General features: G+C 42.6%; 1 pseudogene; it reads left to right on the top strand.

The window, feature by feature from the left end:
* LOC146871790 (sodium-dependent neutral amino acid transporter SLC6A17-like) overlaps positions 1 to 19,752 on the top strand; it is a 1,038,204-nt pseudogene that overhangs the window by 908,625 nt on the left and 109,827 nt on the right.

Genomic DNA, 19,752 nt, shown 5'->3' on the forward strand with positions numbered 1-19,752 from the left:
AACCAAAGCATTACAATAGCGTGTTATGTATGGTCAGGTGATCGTCTTATTGTTCTTATGTCTGTTTATTTTTCACTGTTCATTTTTATTGTTTGAAATTATCAGATGCACTTAATGCATCAAAGAAGCAGTAAGATTGATATTCGTCATGTAAATATGTTTTGTTTTAACTTTGATTACCATTAAGGAGCGCAAGGTACTCGAGATGTTTATCGAGTCACAATTTATTTTAAAACTGATGACCGTCAATACAAATGAGGACGTTTGTACCCAGCACGCATGACTAACATTATTATGTATATTTATTGTTTGTATATTTAGCGATTGTACCCTCAATCTTTCGTCTTGATACATCATTTCCTTTCATAGTCCACACAAACTACGTTATAGACAGCAGTCCAATATGGCCGACATTGCACTCTTTTCTTTTGGTGTCTGAGTCCATCACCTCTTTCCACTAACCAACACGTGAACGATATTTCACGCCAGTATATACGGGAGTTGACTGACTGCTTAACACACCTGGGATCCTTTCCTTACCGGAGCACAGTTCCAGTCCACACCGTATCGTCTTCTAGGATTTAGGTAAGGAACTTTGTTCCGAGTCCCGTAAACCTCTCATGCTGTCGTTTTTTTCCACGAAGTTTCAACATCTTAGTTTGCGCATTCTACTTTACTTTTAGTGATATCCGTGAAATTGATCGCATCGGGCACAGCTACTAAACTCAGCACGAGTGCATTCCACGGAAGTTGTCTACTCCTTCTAAGGAGTCCAGTCCAAGAAAACAGTACGCTGTTTTGGTTTTCCTCCACATCCCATTTCGAATTCGTTTGAATTCACATGAGGTATTTATTAGTGAAGTTTTATTGGTCAGACCTCACAACTCAGAATGCTATCTCATCAATATAGCATTAGTTTACATTGACACCCATGTTCATTTTCAGGTTGTGTGGCATACTTTTTCATCGTTTTAATCACCGGCAGTTTCTCACATCACAGACTCATTTTAAGGTAGTCAACTTGTTGTTTTACACAGCGTTTTTTCACACAATCAGATACGCGGCATGCTGGTGCTTTGTGGGCCTTCTGGTTCTTTACTATCGACTGTCACAAGCTATTTCGTGAACACTTTTGGATATTCAACAAACAACTGAACACAATTGATTTTCCTCCTGGTAGATGTCACACCATTCATCTCCTCTATATAACTAAGCTGTTAACTTAAATTTCACTCTAATTCTTTCTAATTGTATTCAAACAAGCATGTACTATATTGTTAATATGTATTTTTGTTATTCGTAGACCCCTGAAGAAGGGTGATTGTTACACCCGAAATGCATTGGGATTAATTTGATTTTCTGTGAAGAAACTTTTTGGATTTACCTTTACAGATGTGGTAATAAATGATTACACATCCTAAAGAAACATTCATTGAAGCACTTCTACTTTGGACTCTTCGTATTATTTTCGGAAATTATATGATTAACTCTTGTAACGATTCTGTTTTTTCAATTTGTTGTTCATCAACTGGTTATAATGAGTTTAAACTAGTCAAACTTATGTTAAGAATGTTTTGAAGCATGTAATATACTCTTTCATGAGTGAATTAGGTAGTGCATAGCCTGTCTAGACCGCAGGGGCCTAGTTGCAGTTCTCATTCACAGGTGGCAGGGTAGAACCACCTCAGGCATTGCACACACAACCAGAATATTGTGTATACGTTTTGATTAATAGTTTCTCTCTACGAGTGCGCGCTTAGCTGTTTCATCTCCCATAGATTTAGATATGTCATTAAAATTGGGGAGAAATATATTTTTGGCGGCAAACCTTCAAGCACAGCACTATAAAACCCTATTTAACCTATACTATACCCCAGCAAAACTTTTTGGTTGGGGAAACGAGAGACCGATCAATGACCTAGATGCCAGAATAACCCTGCCGATAGTGTACATATGTTTTACGCTTGCAAATCTTTGATTCCGTTAAAGAAGGGTATAGAGAAATTCTGGCAAGAATCAATTAACTGTGAGATTATCAGCTCGCCGCTGATGCTATTTGGATATGATAATCGAATTGAGTTAGCATCAGCACATCTGGACTTTGTGTTTGTTACAATAGCGGTAGCAAGATTACTGATAGCTACAGCATGGAAAGACTCGGAACCACCTGTATATATTGCCTGGCTTCATCGTTTATTGAGTATACATGCTCTGGAAATGGCTCTCTATATGAACAAGGGTCACCGAGCTAGAGTGAAAGGGGATAAGATCTGGGCACCCATGACAAACTGGCTTAAAAGAAGCCACGGGGAGCCGTCTCGTAAGAAAAGTGAAAATAATTTACTTTGATGTTTTTCTTTACTGTCATTCGTGAACCTAAAGAATATACTGTAATATAATGTACGAATTTAGATGTGTAAATACATTTTCTTTGTTCCTTAAGATGTACCTGACGGCATAAAATAAAAATGATATTTAAAAAAAAGTGAGTGCTGGTGTACTGTCACATACAAAGTAGCTCTCTTCAGCGCTAGGAGACAACTATAGCAATGAATTTTTTTATTTTTTTTACACCAAAACATATTTTTGCTTTTAGATTCATGAGGGCCTAGCAGCTTCCCTAACAATGAAGTTCTGCAAAAACAAACAAGCATTGGCAAGACCAAGAGGCTTCCTGGCAATGTCAGACCTACTGGCTTTGCAAATGCTTGTTTTTTTATTGCTAGCGAATGAGATAGTGGCCTTGTGGTGTTGGCTAGTTTTAACCATCTGGAATAAATCAGCAGTAAAAGCAGGCACCCACCCCTCCTACATTCTAAATATGTCATTGATATTGAGCATATGTTCTAGTGTTTCAAGTCTGCGTAGTGCCCTTTCTTAGACAATCCCTCTGTAGGTACCTATTCTGCTGACTCAATCTCTTCTATAATCCACTCATCCTGAAAGGTAATAAAAACATGATGATCAGGCCTTGCCTCAGGTCAGTGAAACTTAGCAAATTCTACGTTTACTATGGTCGACCATTACATTTAGACACATTTTATGGGAATGCAACTGAAAAACACCATGTTTATTACTAAATATGCTAAGAAACTCCTTTTTTCTGGATGCCTGTCTAAGAAATCCAAAAGTATAAAAAAAAAATATGCTAAACGTATATTTCGATTTTCAAAAAGCAAGCGTTATTCTCTAGTTTTCCCTAATTAGCCAGTTTGCATGACATCATTTCATTGTATGCTGACTGTGCAGAATGGCCTTGAACTATTCTTATACCCTTGCCCTGTATGTACCATTAATTTTCAAGTTCTCTGCCACCTTTACCGATGAAATCATGGGCCAGATCATATGTAACAATATTTGGAATAGCGATTACCTAACTGAGATTTTCTACCAATAGCAATTAGGAAATCACTATTCCTAATGTATGAAACTCATGGAGTTTTATTTAGCGATTCCTAGTGGGTCGCAAAATGACCTACCTCATGAATATGAATGAGGTAGGTCGCAATTTGGGACCCATTAGGAATCAACACCATCACAGGGATAGTGCCCTGCGGAGGTCAGCAGAACACCATACCTGTGATTGCTTTTAAATAAAGCAGTCTTTTTTTTTTTAAATGCAATGCGTATTCCTTAAAGGAAAACTGTATGCATTTCAAAAGAAAAGCCTATTTTCTTAAAATTGTGTTTGTTTAGGAAGACTCGGTGGTCATGTGGACCACTGTCTTCTTTAAACAAACCTTTTTTTACATTTGCGAATGGAAGCTGGTTCAAAGGGATCCCTTACCATTTGCAAATGCATTACAACTACACTTCGGTAGTTGGTAAATTATTAATGTTTAGCAAATGGAATTCAGTCACAAAACGTTAATACATACCATTCCGATACAGAATTAGGAAGGGATGCCCATTACAAATACCCTATTGGTATTTGGCCGCAAACCAAAATTGTTAGTTGGTAACATGCTACTGAATTGTAGTTTGGGTTAGAGACATACCCAAATGTTTTTTGCAGTTTTGTGAACAGAGTTCTTAAGTCGCCAACAAACAACTTATTCACTTGTTCTCCCTTTGATTGTTAGTGTAAGATCTTTGTATCATATATTATTGATTCAATCACATCTCCAGTCTAGCTAAGGCATTATCCAAACACCTGGATGCTTCACCTCTAGGAGGTATTTGTGTGATCAGCAGACAGTGAAAACCTTTAGGTCTTTCAGATCACACAAAATAGCTTGGTAGGGTAGACAGCAAGGCTCTCAAACAGACCTTCTGCTTACAAGACACGAGGAGTGGACTTTAGAAACATCCTATTCAACACTGGCTTTTATAGACTAGTCTCTTATAGGATGGACTTGAAACTTTGTCACTCAGAGCTTGGCTCAGCCCAATTGATTTTTTCTCTCACCTCATGATACCTACTGTTAGGCGGTGTCTTTACACCTCCCATGCAGAACTTGCATTGAACTACACGAGGAGCTACTTTATAATGATAGCCCTTTCTGTCTGCTCCTGCTGGTTTCCTCCTGTGTGTGATGTTTCTGACCCTCTTTGTACTGCTCGTACCCTTGGTGCAGTTCAGAACACAAAATCTCCTCCTGCTTCCACGGACGGAATGATTCCACAGTCACACGCACATACATACATCATACGCTGGTGGGGCCCATAACACCATCATTCATTCTCATCAATCTATCCGTGCCTACAGAGGAGATAGAGGTCTTCAATTTAACTTCTGAACTACAGTTCTATTTTCTTTGGATGGAGGAGACCACATCTTATTTAATTTTACCCTAACAATTCCTCCATCCGAAGGCCAATTGGATCATTTAGTTGAACTAGTGATTTGATGTCAAACACTTTAATTCTTATACTAAAAAATTAAACATTTCAAGAAATAACCACCCGACACAGTTCTTCAAACAATACATTTTCTTTATCTATTTAAATTGCAGGTTAAAAATCCTAACAAATGCAATAGAATCTTGTGTCATAATTACCTATTCTGGCTAATTGTCGTTCTCTAAGTCAGAATCGGGTCCTCAGAAAATCATCAAAGAGTCTAGCGTCCCGTCCTCTGCTGTCAGCGTAGTGGAAAGCATCGATCAGGGTGCGTCTCAAGCTCGTTGGGTGGTAACCTAATTTTCCCTCTCTGGACTACTAATATTTATACTAAAATTTACATATAATAGAAACATTTCATAATTTCTAGGCTTTTCATTGGCTGAATTCAGCCCCGTCCCAAGATTTTAAGCAACAATTTAAAAGTTCTCATACGGATGATGTATTAAACTAGGCGTATGGGAAAATCGTTCCCAGGTCAGGAATGTATCAGTCTATTGTGAAAAGGTGGCTTTTGGTTCCCAATTCGCAACAATTTCTTCCGTGTTCAGGGACATTGGCATCTCGCCCAGAGTAGACTTCATGGACCTGGTTCAGGGGTTCAAGGAGAGTTTGCTAGGTAGTTAGTGCAGACGCCTTCCTCTGCTGTCAATTGCATGAAGTCATGTACTTTAGTGTGGATTCAGTTGGCGGCCATCTTTTAGCAGGCCGAAAAAGTCAACTTAAGGTAAAGAAACACAAAACGTAATTAATACATGGAAATGAATAAAACAATGTTATTCCCTTGCTAATACCCTTATGTGTATGCATTTATCTAGCCATATGCGACATTTAAAGCCATTAATGCTGGTTTATTTAAGCACAAAGCACATTAACACTGCTTAAACTAAACATATAAATTTAATATGCGTGCAAATTTAGTTCACTTTATTATTTTAGCCATGCAATGCATTCCCACGTGTATTCTCTTGGTTAAGGTTGATTAATTCAATTATCACACATTATTATTCATTAAAATTAGTTCCTTAGTCGGTTTAATAAAACTTATGTAAATGGATTGGGTATACCAAAATATTTTATTTTACCCGCTCCAGTACCCTCACCTACCTCTTCTTTCTTTTTCTGTGTACTCTTCATTTTCCCCTTCGACTGCCCCCTCACATCTACATCCAGCCCCTCCCTCCTTTCCCTGTACATTTTTTGTTTCCCCTCCAGCCAATTTTGCGTATCTCTGATTCTCCTCCCCTTTGTATTCCCCCCCTTTTTCGGCTGTGTCCTTCTTTCTCCCCTACTCGCCCCCCCCTCTCACTGTCATAGCATGTTCTTGCCTACCTGCAATTTGTCTTTAGAGCCATCTGTGCCAGGTTTTTTTGTGGGCCTTTTTATAGAAAAGAAAGGTAGGCTGTACTGAAAGCATCCATGATTTAAGAACACTTCTTTTTTTTTTTTTTACTTCTAATTCAAAAGAACATTGGTTGCAGGAAAGCCTACACTTTAGTCCTTCAATACTTAATAGAAAGTAAGACAGGGCTATAGTGATGGCTCACTAGCCATCAAATCTTTATGTGAAATAGAAACAATACACATGACTGGATGGAAGGCATGGGATCCTTCAATTCAGCCCATCTTTGTTTCGATCTCTTTCTTTAATGTGCTTACACTGCATGTGTTAGCAAATTGAACTCAGACTTAATGACTTTGCCAAAGCTAGTCTCCTCTCAGGTACCATCTTGCTTAACATCAATAGACAGAACATATGAAGAAAACTCTGCTTTCCAGTTTCTTTCAGGGCACCAAAGGAAACTCTTTAATTTGAAAAAATGTTGGTTGGTGTTGGATCTGACATCCTTGGTGTGGTTTTCGCCCAACCTTTTACTCCCCATTCTCTTGTTTTTGCTGACTTGGTTTTTTCTAGCTTAAGGGCTCTGTGCACTTTACCACTGCTAACCAGTGGTAAAGAGGTTATGGTCTTTCCTTTAAACATGGTGAAATAGGCTTGCACCCAATTGACACAAGTAATGTATTTGTAAGTCCCTATAAAGTGGTACTACATGTAACTAGGGCCCGTAAATTAACTGCTACTAGTGGATCTACATCACTTATTGTGCCACCCGCTAAAGTAGCCCTTTGAAACATCTCTCAGGCCTGCCATTGCAGTCTGTGTGTTCAGTTTAGAACTGCAATTTCGACCTGGAAAAAAAAACTTTTTGCCAGGCCTATACCTTCCTTTTTAATACATATAATTCACCCGCAGCATAGGCCCTAAGCAGCCTAGAGGGCTGGGTGGAGGGTATAAAAAGTTGGACACAATGCATATTCGGGACGGAGTGCGGATGAAGCGAAGAGTGAGGGGAGTGCTCGTTCTGACTCTGCAGAGAAGTAAAAGTTGTGATTGAGAAGTGGGGCGACCAGGTCGTAGACTCACCCCCCACAGAGGTTTATAGAAATCCTTCATACAGAGACAAGCATGTCTACCCCTCACAAGTAGACAATGCATTGTTAAACAGTTTCCCAGAGTTTGGGACAAATGGTTGTACTAATGTTTGTTTACTATGTCGATACAATGGGAAGATATTCATGACTCCCTGGATTACACATGAATGAGGAGTATAAGGAGTGATTGCATGATAACAGATGGTCATGGATTGTATTGTAATGTACCTGTTTAAATTGCCTACCATGTATAGTTCTGATGTCACTAAATGTTTCTCTGGCTACTCACAGGGCTAATATCTGATTGATGCAATTGATAGTCTTCTACATGTTTATTAATATGTAACTGAAAATACCAATAAAGACATACTTTAAAAAAGTTGGGCATGTATTTTACAGTTTTACCTGTCCTGGTAGTGAAAAACCCATACACGTGTTTGTTGCTACTGCAAGGCCTGCCTCTCTCATAGGAGAACATTGGGTTACCTCATTACATTTATTAAGAGATGACTTTCAATTGAGAGCAGGTATGAATTTCGAGTTTGGCATCTAAAGAATTGTAATTTGAAACCCTCTTTAGTAATAAAATCAGATTTTAAGTCACAATTTCACTTTAGAAAGGAACCATTTGGTGCTTGTTTCCTGGGTCACACGACTAGGTGTAGGTATTTGTGTATTGCTCCGAGCCAGTAAGACAAAGGGACAATAAGTGTTGGCAGGATGGGCCCTCCCCGACATTATTAGGGGGAGGAACTGTCACCTACCACACTTGCACATCACAACGTTTCTGCCTCAGCACACTTACAAAGGGGTTTCATACTAGTCTTTTGTGCCCTCCAAACAAGCTGGGGCCGGGGCAGAGAAGCGGGAAATTCCAAATACCTCTGGGTGAAAAATTCCAGAACCTTCTCCTACTTAAAAGCTGGCACCAAGTATAAATAATGGACCCTCAGCCCCAACTCGTCAGATCACTACTGGACTTGTGGAGTCTGCTAGGAAGAAGGGCTGCCCAACTGTGAAGTCTTCCCTGCTGACCAAGGAATGCTGTTACCACACCAGGGCTTTTCTACTGCTGTGAACCTCCCAGCTGAATTCAGGCTGCCTATGTGGGCCCAAGGCTCCAGCAAATATCCAAGGGTCAGTTGGTTTGCCCTCTCCCTGTCCTAAGCCATAGGGATATATCGGGCTTCTTCAACAGTGATACATCTCATTGCATCTCTATACAGCGTGGTACAGTTTGCTCTTGATGCCTATCCCGCATGACGTAGCTTGTCCTCAATGCTGACGCATCTCCATTTATTATAATTCTTTATTGTATGATTACCTAAAATCATTTACAAATGCGATACATGTTACGTTCATAATTTAAAAAAACATTTGGTTGGGTTAAAAAGAGAAAATCTAAAAGGGTTGTAAAAAATGCCGATGGCTTTTACATTGTAAAACAGTGCAATGTTATTAATACATCTAAAAGATAAGTCATAGTGCAAAGTGATACAGTAATCAAAAGGATTATGAAAACAGCTGATGGCTTTTACGTCGTGAATCAGTGCAATGTTATTAGTAAAGGTAAGACATAATGCAAAATGAAATAGTAATGATAGTAGAGTTGTAATGCACACCAGCAGGAAATGTGTGTGGCTAGTGTGTTATTTTGCTATGGTCTTTTGTTCTTGCGTTTGGCATAGAGTCTTTCTAGCTACCGCAAAGAACTTCCCAACTTGTGCAAGCTCCATTGGCACAGTGGTAGTATAGATAAACATTAGAGCCTCCTTGCATGTTCTTACATTGCTTTGGTTGAACATAGTTCTTAGATATAGGCGCCTCGGGCTTAACAAAACTGAACAACAGCAGATGACATGCTCTGCGGATTCTGTGTGATATTGGCACAAGCGACATCCACTGCTTCCTGTTGGTGTGGTTTTCCAGTGTGCCCTGTAGTCCTGTATTAGTAAAATTAGTAGCCTGGTCCTCAAAACATTCTGAAGAGCTTGTCTGCCCAGACCTGCTTTCAGGTATGGTTGGCATACAGTAGTTTCGTGTAGGCCTGGGCGAAGCACTACGCTACGCTCGCGTAGTTTGCGAAGTTCGCGCTACTTCGCACTACGCGAACTGCACGTAGCACAGTGCGAACACGCGTAGCGTAGTGTTGCGTAGTGCTGCGGTCATTTTTTGCTTGCTCGCGGTCCTCAACGTCAAGTTGGCGACCGCGAGCAAGCAAAATGACATCCTGGCGAGACTTTTTCCTTGTTCGCGATCGCGAGCATGGAAAATAAACCTCCCGGCGAGATTCCCAACGCGAGAAGGTCAGGTTTCTCATTGCGAGGGGTCGCGTATGCTCGCGACCGCTCGCGATGAGAAACTACCAGTTCGCGTTGAGAAAGCTGCAGCTCGAGTAAAAATCTACTCGAGCAGCAGAAAACTACAGCTCGCACTGTGCAAGATGCCATTTTCAATGATTGCACAGTGCCGGTTGCTTGTCCGCACTGTGCAATCATTGAAAACAACATCTTGCACAGTGCGAACATGTTACTTCGCAGTTCGCGAAGTGCTACGCGTAGCTCGCGGAGTGCGAACTTCACTTTGCGTAGCTTCGCGAAGTGCTACTTCGCGAACTACGCCCACCCTTAGTTTCGTGTGAGTGGACAAGGCCATCCGCGCCACAAATGGATCTGATCCTTTCGATGTTCTGTTGTCTTGAAATGATCTTTCCCTGCTTTTTTAGCAGGTTTTTTTAAGCTTGCCGTGGTCAGTTGAGTGTCCGTTGGAAAATCAGCTGGCAGGCACAGTGTATTATTGGCTGACACAAGATACCATGCCCAACGACTGGTATTGTCGGTGAAGACTATTCGAAGTGCTTCCCTGAAACTACCAGGGCTTGCCTTAGTCACATGATGATGTAATTTCACTATATCTTTTTTGCATTCTATGTCCATTGCTGTTAAATTGAACTCTAGTCGAATAATTGTGCGCCTTGTTGAGTGTGGCAACCTAAAAACCTTTCTGAAGGCCATAATGTGCAGATGCTCAACTTATCAGTCAACAGGCCTGGGAAGGCAAGATGGCCATAGCTCCGTGTTGGAATTAGCTTGGCTTGCATTACTCGTCCTATGCCCTCCGTTGAATGGCTTACAAGCTTCTGATGTAATCTGCATAGTGCGTGTGTGACCTTGGCTGCTTTTGCCACCAGTGTTTTGGCCTGTAGTGTTATTCTTCCAGTATCTGAGATTTGTACTCTTTGTTTGCTGTGGCAATCTTAAATGGGCGTAGATGCCAGCCCAATAAGGAGTTTTTGGGTTTATGAACAAAGACCAGTACCTTAGTTTTAGTTGCATTGGCTTATAGAGGTGTAGTGTCTCCAATGCCCTTTTCATGCCTATTCTGGTTTGGTCCAATAGGACTGTGTGAGTTTAGTGCGAACCCAAGTGCCGGTGTGGAGAGACATGATAGCCGCAAGGAGTTTCCTCTGAATACCTCATTTTGCAAGTGTTGCCCACAGTATGTTTTGATCAATGCCATCGAAGGCGGTACTGTAATCGACAAAGCATGCGTAAAGGGGGGGGGGGGGGTTGGTGCCCTCTATGGCCTCATTTGCCAGGTATGCTAGTACAATGGCGTTATCCATTGTCGATGAGTTTGGCCGAAATCCTGTCTGGTATTGCGGTATGATTTGGTTATCTGTTATCCATGCCTCTAGCTCTTTCAGGAGCACTTTTGCATATGCCTTCCCGTCCACATTTAGCAATGCAGTTAGTCTATAGTTCACCGGCTGTGAAGCATCCCCTTTCTTGTAGATGGGTTGCAGGATAGAGCCTTTCCATGAGTCAGGTACTCCTGAAGTATTGTAGCAGTGATTGAATAGACAACACATGTGGGGGGCCCAGAAGTCTCGATCTTTGTTGAAGACACTTCTTGATAGCCCGTTAGGCCCTGGAGCCCCGTCCTTCCTGATTCCGTTCAATGTAATCAAAATTTCTTTTTGTGTGGGGATGACATCCTCAATCTCATACTCACCAGGGTGAAAGCCTTCAGCCTCCATTGTTTTTGCCCTCGATTTGTCCTGATCGACATATAGCCTTTTTGCGTGGGCTGCCCATTTGTTGGCAGGTACGGCATTGTGTATGTAGCTTCCACCATTAAGTCCATTGATTATGACTCCAAAATTCCCAGCTCTTGCTGGGAGCAAAGCAAAACGAAAGGGGATGATGGACTGAGTGTTGAACATTGGTTTAAACCCAGATCAGTTGACTGGGGATGAGTGCTTGCAATGTTCAACACTCCGTCCATCATCCCTTTTGGTTTTGCTTTGCTGGGAGCAAGCAATGCATAGATGTATTTCCAAATATCATCTGTGATGGTTTGTTTCAACTTCTAGACAGGTTTTTTGTGCGATCTTCTGGCTGTTTTCAGGAGTTATTCTGCCCGTGAGCATTTTTCTCTCCTATGCTGTTGCTCTGCCAGACAACACCGCTTTTTGCTTTCTTTAAATTCTTTGAAGTCAGAGAGGTTGGCTAGCCTGTTTCTGCTACGTTTTCCTTTGTGTGTGGATTGCCTTCCTGTGACCAGCGCATTAGATAGCGAGGAGATGATTTCCGACCATCTTTCCTCAGGACTGGTCATGCATATAGCCTGTTTCCAATTGTTGTATCTCACTTGGCTTATCGGTCCCCAGTTGATGCGTTTTATCGGTGCTGAATCAGTGTATGAGTGATGCTTTTTACCCGCAGTTAAGTGTTCAGCATGCATCATGGTGCTTATATTGACAAGGATAGATATTGCATGGTGGTCGCTCGCGGAAGTGTGTGTCACCTGGTATTCTTCACATCTCCTAAGTAAGAATTGGTTCAGAAAGATGTAGTCCAGCGTGGATGTTTTGGAAAAATGGTTGATGTTTCGTATTTTGCTGCCCCACTTGGTTCACGGACTCCAGGTTGAATTAGTTGATGCAAGCTTCCATAATGTTCCGATCTTTATCTCCTTGACGTCGGTCCGGAAGGCACAGGTCTCTCATGTTGAATTCTCCGGTGATGATGCATTCGTGGCCGGGGTTTTCATAGAGGTATTCTCTAATTAGACCTATAATACTCCTTGTGTATGCTATTTTTACCTTGTTGTTTGGATTGATGAAAAGGTTAATTACTGAAATTGTAGTTGGAGTATCCTCTAATGTTATTCCCTTTATAGTGGCGATCTGGACGTCAGGGGAATTTGTAAGCCATTCCTCAAGTTGTACTTGCAGGTTTAATTTTACAAATATTGATACCCCACCGATCGGTCTTCCAAAGATGTTTTTCCTATCGGCCAAGGTGTGTATTGCCTGGAAGCCTTTGATGGGGTTTGGTGTTACCGTCCATGTTTCCTGTAGGCACAGGATATCTCCTGTTTTGAGTAGACTCGTGGCTTCCTTATTCGCTAAGAACGATTTTAGGCCTGCCACGTTCCAGCTTATTACTCTGAGGTTAGTTCTTGTTCTTGCTTCTTCTATGCTAGGGATTTGCCCTCCCGTTGGTGTGCAAAGCAGTTGAGATCCAGGCCCAGTCTTCTGAAATGGCGTCCTGAGGTGCTTTTATCTCCATGCATTGTCTGGTTGCATCCCCCTTCATGAGCTTGATTTTGATGGTATTATCACAATGAAGGCTCAGGATTGATTTTATGCCCCTTAGAATACTTTTCTGTGGTGCTGTTGCTGTTTGTTTAAGAGTATTTGGGGATACTTTTCAATTGGACATTTGTCTACCCTGGATCCCCCAATCCCTGAGTAGATCTTTTTCTGCCATGATTTGGATATCTAGCTTGGTGGTCCACTTTGTTAAGGTTGACTCCCTATGACTTATCCAGGAGTAGTTTTTGAAATGCACCGATTCTAGATGGGCTGATTTTAGGTAGGCCAACGAGGGTATGCATGACAGGAGGTATAGGATGTTTGAGCGATTTAAGATGTTGCCCGCGCCTCTTGTCTCAAATTCAGGCGTAAGGATCACTGTATACTCCGTGTCTGGCAGATGGCCGGTTCCCGAGTCGTTTCCCTTACGCACATTGCTCTGCCCATCATACGCAGTTGTTTGATCCAGGAGCCCTGTTTGGCTGTTATTCCAGCACGGATTGACTTGCGTTTTCCCATCCAAATCATTATTACAAGATTGCTCGCAGGTCTCGGCCCTTTGGTCGTCCAGCGGCGACTTCCATGTTAATGTGGATTGTGTAGCTGCTGTATTTTGGCCATTGCATTGCGTTTCCATTGCTGGTGGGTAAACTTTCAATAGGCAAGTTTCCTGCGCCAATGCTAGTGTCGACTTTTCTATCTTCTCACTTGGTTGTGATTCCGTGACCTTGTGTCCTATTTTTCGTGTTTTTACTGGTCTCAGGTGGTACCTTTGCCTCCCAGCCTTCTACTCTTTTGGTGGCGTTATTATTGTTGGCATTCACCACCTCAGCATAAGTTTGTATTTGGGGATTAATATCAGTATGAGTATTGAGCAGCATGAGAGTCACCTTCAGGGGACCCTCTACTGGCTTCTCGTTTGGGTGATTTGGTAAGGAAGTTTCCTGGCTATTGCTCGCCGGTGAAGCCTCGGCTAAAGTGTTATCTCTAATTTTAAAAATGGGATAGATCATTGGGCCCTTGTCGGGGCGAACTGTGCCAGTGTCTGGCTGAATGCAGGGATGTCTGTATGCAGTAGACCTCATTCCTTTTTTGTATAATTGTCATTACCCATTTCTTTTTGTTTTCAGAGATTTCCGTAGTTTTTTCTTTTGCCGTCTGGTGAGTTGGCCTTTGATCTGGTGTCCTGCCATCATGTCTGACCTTGCTCAGAGGCATATTAGATTGTAGTTGCTGTGCCATCTGTTGCTTCTGGTTCATTAGGTGTTATTACTTGTCCAGAATGTGGTTCCCCTTTTTCAGGGTTGTTCCTGTTCTGTATGTTGCTTGGCCGAGCTTGACTGCATTTGTTTATTAAGGTTGTTAACAAGTCAGGCAGAGTAGCTAATTTTTCCACTATTGCTTCACTAACGTTTTTCGTTGGACTTGTGGTCCCCCCTTGACCTTTTTCTCTGATAGACCACTGGTACATTTTTGAGTTTATCATGTCCATCTTTTTGTTAATTGTCAAAACACTTTGTGCAAGCATGTGTATTAAGTCCACCTGTATCTCTAATTTGTGGGATTGCCATGTGAGAGCCTTTACTGCTGCCAATAGTGATGTGTTTATTGTATTTAAGATGAGTTCTGGGCCGTCCTTATTTATTGAGTCGTGAAGGTCATACTGTGTTCCAGGGTATTGCCCAGTGGCAGCTCCCATGGATTCCTCTGTCATTGATTGCAGTTTGCTGGCTGAGTTTTCTTTTGATTTTAATAGCTCGGTTAATGATGGATCTGGGGTACAGAGATTGACTAATTTTTGTGGTGTTTGTAACCTTCCAACGTTGTTAGCAGGCGTGGAGCAATTTTGTTTAGTCCCCGGTCCACAGAGTTTTGTAGAAACGTCCAGTGTTTCCCGATACTGGTCATTTATATGTTGGATGTGGGCCTCTATTTCAGTGGCGTTCTTGTTATGAATGTCACCAGGTGATGTTGGGCCCTGCGATTTGTTTAATACTTTGCCGACATTTAAGGTTAATGAGATCTCGATGATTCCGGTTTGTTCTAAACAGTGTTCTGCCATGTTATGATTTTTATTATGATTTTTGTATTTGCTGGCGGTGTTTAAGGTATCATTACTGTCCATGACTGTTTCTACTGTCTCTGCAAGTCTCGCCATCTCTGTAATTATTGAATCTCCCAGGCTGTCTTGGACTGTTTGATTTGAGATAAGGAGGAGGTCTTCTCCCAGGGTTGCTGCCTCCTGGCCAGGGCTGATGGTGATCCCCTCCTCCTCCCAGGGCTCTGTTCGGTCAACTTTGGATTCTAACTTCAGCCTTGTGAAATATTGATGTATTGGGAGACTCCCTATTGAGGGATTTCCCAATTCTAGCGAGTTCTTCAGTGCTCTTACTGTTCCCCGTTGCTGCTTTACTCTTTTTTCCTTATTGGCAGATCCTGTGCACTTAATTTTTTCAGAGGCGTTCTTGATGGTTGTCCAATTCCTGCGTGCTGGAATTGTGTGAGAATTTCCAGTTGGTATGGAATGCTGAAGCCTGCAGCCTTACCTTGCGTGCCCAGTCTTTGGCCCACTCTCTTGATTTCTGCTGCCTTGTTTGGCTATGGCTGTGTCGAGTTCCTATTTGGACTGGCGCGAGCTGCCCTGGCTGTCCTGCATGAGGCATTGGTCTCATTGGGTTCTAATTTGGATTCTGTTTGACTGGTGAATATAAGTGTATTATTGATGGGCACTAGTCATGGGTGGTAATGAGTGGTAATAAGTGTAGTCAAATTATTATTGATGGTATTGGTGTTGATACTGATCTTGTATTGGAGGCGTGATGGTTTGAGCCTCACTCTTCGCTATTTAAGCTGTTAAGCTGGTAAAATGTGAAGTTTTGACGTTTACGCCTTTTACTGCTCCTTTTCGTGATGTGCGTCCCTCCTTCTCTCTGTTCCCCTCAGCAGCCTCCAGACCTTGGGTTGCTGAAGGCACCCTGCCAGCCAGCCATGCCCAGGGGGCTATTTTTGTGAGTAGACTTCTTGCCCCTTCCAGTACACGGTGGTTTGGTGAGTAGACTTCAGTCGACAATAGCATTCCGGCCTGTACCTACGTCACTAACACATCGCTTCCCGTGTCCTCCTTCTGAGCTCCTTCTCGCACACCGCGGATATTCCCGTGAGTAGGTCTTCGTCGAGGACAGCTGCTTGGCCTAGATCTGTGTCATCGGTATATTAGTTCTGGTGACGCATCTCATCTCGAGCCCTTGTAAGCCCAGGTGGCTCCCTTGATGTTAGCACAGGTCATCACATTTCGTCAACAACTCATCGACCTGTTTGTGTGCGATGCATCTCCTTGATGATGGCTCGTGGACCTGCCGCTGTGCAACTCATCTCAAGACCAAACCTTGGATGTCAGCTCATAGTCGCCAACTCCTCAACGCCAGCCTGTGTAGCGCAATGCAAGGACTTTGCATCTCAACACCCATGTCCACAGGTACTTTCGCAGTTGACTGAACTCAGTCCTGTATGTGGCCTACGCTCCATCGTGGTCGGCATGAACTTAAGACTTTTTACCTTGTCTACTGCAAACAGATAACAGCTTTTGCCCCTTTTTGCTTTTTAGCTTTTAATTTTCATGAAATCTTTAAAATTCCATATCTTCTGTTATACTAATTTAATTATTTTCATTTTGATTTCAAATAATTTATTACATTTTAGTCTATTTTTCTAAATTAGTGTGGGATTTTTCTTGTGTTGTGTTGACACTTTATTACTGTTTGAAGTGTTGCATAAATACTTTACACATTGCCTCTAAGTTAAGCCTGACTGCTTTCTGCTAAGCTACCAGAGGGTTAAGCACAGGTTAATTTGGTATTCTTTGTGACTTCACCCTGACAAGAATTGTAGTTGCTTATTCACTAGGGTTGAGGTCCAAACGCTGAGTTGCAGTATTCTATTAAGGTTGGGAGGCCAACACTACTTCTGGTTATCTCCTTATCCTCCCGAACCCCCTAATGCTTTTCACTATTTTTAAATTTAGAATTTCCTTTAATATTTATTGTACATTACATTGGTATTCCTTTTCCATACCTTTAGCTCATGCTTGACTTCCTCTACTGGATTTTCATCTCTGTTTCACAGCTTGAAAAGATGCTGGACCCGCAGATGTGGCGAGAAGCAGCGACGCAGGTGTTTTTCGCGCTGGGCCTTGGCTTTGGAGGAGTCATTGCGTTCTCAAGTTACAACAAGCAGGACAATAACTGCCACTTTGATGCATCCCTTGTCTCCATCATTAACTTCTTCACCTCCGTCTTGGCTACCCTGGTGGTCTTCGCTGTGCTTGGGTTTAAGGCCAATGTCATGAATGAAGTGCGTGGTGGAGTAAGTGCTTCCACGTTCACCGTTTACCTTCTCCTAGGCCGGGTTAGTAGACGTAGACCAGAACCAGAATGAGAAAGCCTGTCCTCAGAAGTGCATGAAAACATTGAACCATCTGGAATTGCATGGGGATACTGGAGTTCAGTCCTGAAAGAACAAACGGATACTGGTGCACTGGCCTAGAGGATACAAGCGGGACATTATAGTCCATTAGAGTACACTGGGATACTGGAGTCCATGCTGGTATGGGAGATGCATGTGTGCACGTGGCTATCAGTGACACTTTAGGAGCAGTGCCATCCAGTCCTGTGAGGAGCATGGCAATATCAGAGGGAAGATGTACGGTGTGCATCACAATAACAATCTTTGGTCCTGTGATGTGCTTGCAAGACTCGGACTGCACAAGGGGCATGAGGATGGCATGAAATGAAATGAGGTGAAGGGGAGTGAGGATAGCATGGAGGTGTGGGATCATAGGCGGAAGTATGGTGAGAGCAGCCAGACCAAAACATTATTGTGAGAGTCCATGAAGAGCTAAAGTGTTCAGATGGAGATGATGCTGGAGCATGATTGGAAATATATGCAGAGAGATATTTGTGTATGGGTGACCTTCATTTTATTGGAAGAGTGTACTCAAATTTCAGATTTTGGAAGGGTGTCCTTAATATTAGATGTCTTCAGCAATGCACTGCAGTTAGAGGCATTTGGAGGAGGCATTAATCCTAAGTATCTTGAAAGGTGCACCTAAGACTGGGATGTTGGCATGGTGTGCTGATGGAGAGCGCTGAGCGGTGTGTCGAAGTTCAGATGATACTCTGATGATGAGGCAGCGTTGGTGCCACAAGGATGGAATGCAACAGTCATGCTAAAAGCAGGTCTGGGAAGGAGAGATCACATCTCTCAGCAGGAAGGTACCTACAATGGTTGCCTTTCAAGCACGGAATCCTGATCACAAAAGGCTGTCTAATGTATAAATATACCAGCAGCCTGGCACCACAATGCCCTGCCAATCGGGTCTTTCTATATTAGGATCCTACAGAGCTTCGGACCAAGATATGAATGCAAACTCTTCACTGAATTAGTACCAGACATGTATACGCTTTACCATTGCAATTAAGATGGTTCACACTTAGATGCCATGTTGTCACTGGGAGCATTGATCAAATAGCAATGCAGTCTTCACGGGATTCCTGCTCTCACTGGGGTGCATTGATCATATGGTGGTGTAGTGTTCATACTAGGGTGTGATGCTCTAGCAGGAATGCAATGATCACATTTGGATGTAGTGTTCACAGTAAAGTCGTGTTCTTTCATTGGGGTGCATTGATCACATGACGGTGCAGTCTTCGCAATGGGACCAGTTTGTTGCCATCTCACCCCCTTTCCTGTTGGTGCCTTCTTTAGGAATGCGGAGTGGATTCTTGGATATCTGAATACTCACGTCTTGAACCATGACCTGATCCCATCACATGTAAACTTCTCACACCTGACTGCCCAGGACTACCACGAGATGTATGGTGTGATGAAGACTGTCAAAGAGGACCACTTCCAGGACTTGGGACTGGACGACTGTTTGCTGGAAGAGGAACTGCTCAAGGTCTGTACCTGTCGCTGAATGATATGTGGTGGTGATGTCTTTGAATGCCAGCACTCTAAGGTGGATGGTTGTTGTCCCTGTCATTTGCAGTATACAACACGAAGTGCACTCTCTTTACTTGCACTCGCCTGTGCAGAGAATCGGTCAGAGCTAGCTTCTCTGAAGTTCAGGATTCTCAAGGAGCACGATGATGCAGACCATGCTATAGAGTGCCACAGAAATGTATGCAGTGCATCATGTACAGAGGAAGCCTCAGCATGCTCCTTTCTGAACTACAGATATTATTTAGTAAGGGGTGGTCTGCTTTTTTACTCCAACTCGGAGAGTTAGTTAACTCTAATGTTCCCCTGCTCCGAGAAGAAATAGCGCACCCTTCTCTCTCTTCATACCATGTCAGTCATAAGGAGTCAACCTATCATGATAGCAGTGGGCTAGGTTAAACGGGTTTCTAACATTGCACTGCTGTATATCCACGTTAACAAACTCCTGGGTTATGTGCCCAGCAGGGAAACATGAAACACAGGACAAGAAGAAAAGCTTTGCAAGTGGGAAATAACATTCATTTTTGGACCGAGTACACATCAATTATGCTTAGGTTAAACAGAGATAGGAAGGCCTGCAACAAAATATAGGGCTTGGAGAGTCCTAGTTACACTGCCTTGGTGCAACCAAGTCACCAACACGTATGCAGTGATGTTCCAAAGAGGCGTGGGTAAATAATGCTACCTGAGTGCAAACTCTTATGAAAACAAACGTGTCTGCGAGCGTTGAACTGGTAGCCAGTGCCCCCCTTGTTGCTGCCCTCAGACTGGACTCGAAAAAGCACGGTGAAGTATATCTGCTGGACGGCAGCACTTTTACTTGATTGACAGCCATGTTAACCATTTTGCTGCTGTTTTTGGCTTCAGCGAGTGTCTGG

The sequence above is a fragment of the Triturus cristatus genome, chromosome 1_1 (genome assembly GCF_964204655.1).
Source record: "Triturus cristatus chromosome 1_1, aTriCri1.1, whole genome shotgun sequence".
In the NCBI taxonomy this organism is placed as follows: Eukaryota; Metazoa; Chordata; class Amphibia; order Caudata; family Salamandridae; genus Triturus; species Triturus cristatus.